The sequence below is a fragment of the Lactuca virosa genome, chromosome 9, assembly GCF_052849685.1.
Source record: "Lactuca virosa cultivar CGN04683 chromosome 9, Lactuca_virosa_CGN04683_v6, whole genome shotgun sequence".
Classification (NCBI taxonomy): Eukaryota; Viridiplantae; Streptophyta; class Magnoliopsida; order Asterales; family Asteraceae; genus Lactuca; species Lactuca virosa.
This window is the reverse complement of record NC_136434.1, coordinates 243157929-243161417: the sequence shown is the minus strand read 5'-3', so window position 1 is coordinate 243161417 and position 3489 is coordinate 243157929.

Here is a 3489-nt window from a genome sequence, read left to right as displayed (position 1 = left end):
CAAATACATTTTATCTGATCCCGGATGAATAGAATATCACGTCTTGTGGGCTTCATGCATGACTATCTCTCTGAATCCCCCAATTTTGGGGACCCATATTCTATTCATGAAGTAGTGGATTCCGTCGTCTTTAACTTCAAGCTCCTTCTCCATTCCTCGTAGCGATTCACTAGCGACATTCTCTGGCTTCAATGCGTCCAATTGAGTTTCCTTGATCTGTGAAGCCAGATGAGATTGGATGGTGATTGACAGAGTCTTCACACGAAGATTTGAATATTCCTTTCTGCTCAGGGCATCGGCTACCACGTTAGCCTTGCCGGGATAATATTTGATTTCACATTCATAATCGTTTAACAGCTCAACCCATCTTTGCTGCCTCATGTTTAGCTCCTTTTGATTTAGAATGTGCTGGAGGCTCTTGTGGTCTATAAAGATGGTGCACTTGGTACCATAGAGGTAGTGCCTCCAAATTTTTAAGGTGAAGACTACCGCCCCCAATTCTAGATCATGCGTGGTGTAATTTACTTCATGCGTTTTCAGTTGTCTGGATGCATAAGCAATTACCTTCTCTCATTGCATGAGGACACAACCTAAACCTTGATTCGAAGCATCACAGTAAACTATGAAGTCTTCGGTTCCCTTCGGTAAGGATAGCACTGGAGCACTACAGAGGGCTTGCTTTAAGGTTTGGAAGGCAAACTCTTGCTTTTCGGTCTATTTGAAGGGTACGCCTTTTTGGGTTAACGTGGTGAGGGGTTTGACTATCTTAGAAAAGTTCTGAATGAATCTTCGGTAGTAGCCTGCGAGACCCAAGAATTGGCGAACTTCTGTTGGCATTGACAGAATTGCCCAGTTTTCGATTGCTTTGATCTTGGAGGGGTCCACATGTATTCCTTCCTGACTGACTACATGGCCTAAGAAGTTCACACTGCGGAGCCAGAACTCGCACTTGGAGAGTTTCGCATACAACTTTTCAGCCCGTAGGGTTTCTAAAATCTGTCGAAGGTGTTGGCTATGATCTTCTTCACTTCGAGAGTACACGAGAATATCGTCGATGAAAACGATGACAAATTTATCAAGGAATGGGCGACATACTCGATTCATGAGGTCCATAAATGCAGCGGGGGCATTTGTTAGACCGAAGGGCATGACGACGAATTCGTAGTGACCGTATCGAGTTCAGAAAGCAGTCTTAGAAATGTCCTCATCTCAGACTTTGAGTTGATGATAACCGGATCTCAGATCTATTTTTGAAAAGTAACTAGCTCCTTGAAGCTGGTCAAATAAATCATCAATTCGTGGAAGTGGATACCGGTTTTTGATGGTGAGTTTGTTTAATTCCCTATAGTCGATGCACATCCTGAAGGATCCTTATTTCTTTTTAACGAAAAGAACCGGAGCTCCCCACGTCGAGAAGCTGGGTCTGATGAATCATTTCTCCAGGAGTTCGCCCAGTTGGCTTGATAATTCTTGCATTTCAGCAGGGGCCAACCTATAGGGTGATTTGACTATTGGAGTGGCTCCAGGCACTAGGTCGATTCGGAATTCGATTTGTCGCTCTGGGGGTATTCCCGGAAGATCTTCTGGAAACACGTCCGGGAAGTCACATGCCACTGGGATGTTGCGAATGCTCGCTTCCTCTTTGGTTTTGTCCACCACGTGAGCAAGGAATGCGTAGTTCTTCTTTTGTAGACACTTGTGTGCCTTGATACATGAGATAAGGTGAAGGTTTACGCCGGGTTTATCTTCGTAGATTATTAGGGTTTCGTGATTAGGAAGATGAAGGCGAACGACCTTCTCGTGACACATAATATCGGCATGATGGGGGCTTAACCAATCCATGCTGATGATCACATCAAAACTCCTAATATTTACAGGCACTAAGTTTATTTGGAAGGTGTAATTGTTTAGTGCTAACGTACATCCTATATAGATATCTTCTGTTGTTTCTGATTTCCCATTAGCCATTTCCATTGTAAAGGCTTCGTTGAGCTTCTGGGGTTGTTGATTTAGCAAGTGTTTGAATTTATTACTAACAAAACTTCGTTCCGCCCCACTATCAAATAGGATGCATGCATACGAGTTGTTAAGTAGGAACGTACCGGTGACAACGGTTGGGTCCTGCACTGCTTCACCCTGACCCATTGTCAGCACTCTCCCTGCTGCTCCTGCCCCTTGATTGTTCGCGTTGGGGCAGTTTCGCCTGAAATGCCCGGTCTTCCCACATCCGTAACAGGTATAGCTGGCTCCAACATTGGTGTTGTTGTCATTGTTGTTGTTGTTTGTCACCTGGTTCTATGGGAGCTGAGTCCTACAATACTTTGCTATATGGCCCTTCCAGTTACACCTTGTGCAACTCATCTCTCTGCATTCTCCATGATGGTGGAGGTTGCATTTGTTACACTTGGGAAGAATTCCTGAATACTGATTTGAAGCATTTGGCGTGGTTGAGGCTGGAGCATGTGGTGTGGTGGTAGATTGTGTTGCAGCATGGACAGACACCGTTTGTTGCTTCTTAGATGATTCCGAGTTTTGCTTTCCCTTTCTCTTGTTGTTTCTCCCTTTCTTGTTCTCTTCTTCCTTCTTAACCTCCGTTTCCATTGTCTTGGCACCCTTCTTATTCCCATGATCGTACAGTTTCTTGGCCAGTCTTTTGGCGCTATCAAATGTGTCAGGGTTTGCCGCAATGACATTCCCTTGGATAGGTGAAGTAAATCCCCAGATAAACCTCTCAATCTTTTTCCCTTCAGAGTTGATCATCCCAGGACACAGAAGAGATAGCTCGCTAAACCGGGATATGTATGCGTCGATGTTGGAGTTTTGAACTGTGAGGTTCCACAACTCTTGTTCCATCTTTTGAATCGCACCTCTAGGACAATATTCTGCTAACAACATTTCCTTCAGCTCTTCCCAGGGCATCGCGTTTGCCACCGGGAGTGTCATGGACTCCACATGGCCATTCCACCAGGAAAAGGCTTGGTCAATGAACGTGCAGGCTGCGAACTTGACCTTACACTCATCCGGACATCCACAGATTTCGAAGACGGATTCTACCTTCTCGATCCATCTCTTCAGAGCTATTACGCCTCCTGTACCATTAAAGGTCTGAGGTTTGGCGTTGGCGAAATCTTTGTAGGTGCATGCTCATGCGGCTTCGTGGTTTGTCCCTTGATTGGTGCTTCCGGCTCCCTGCCCGTTGCCTTCTTCATTGTTTCCATTGCGTATCTGCGCAAGTGCTGCAGTGACCGCAACGGACACTGCTGCCTGGAATGCAACTGAGTTTATCTCAGGCGGGGTCGGTGTTGCGTTGTTTCCACGGGTGGGTCTTTGAGGCATCTTTCTGTCATGGAATGGAAAGATGTTGACTGCCTATCGTTTTGTGTGTTTTGGATCCTATAGACTAGGGGCATAGTGTGTGTATTTAAGTACTTTCATGCATCAACATTAAAACAAGGAAAATAAAACACATAGCAGGCGACAAGTCATGAT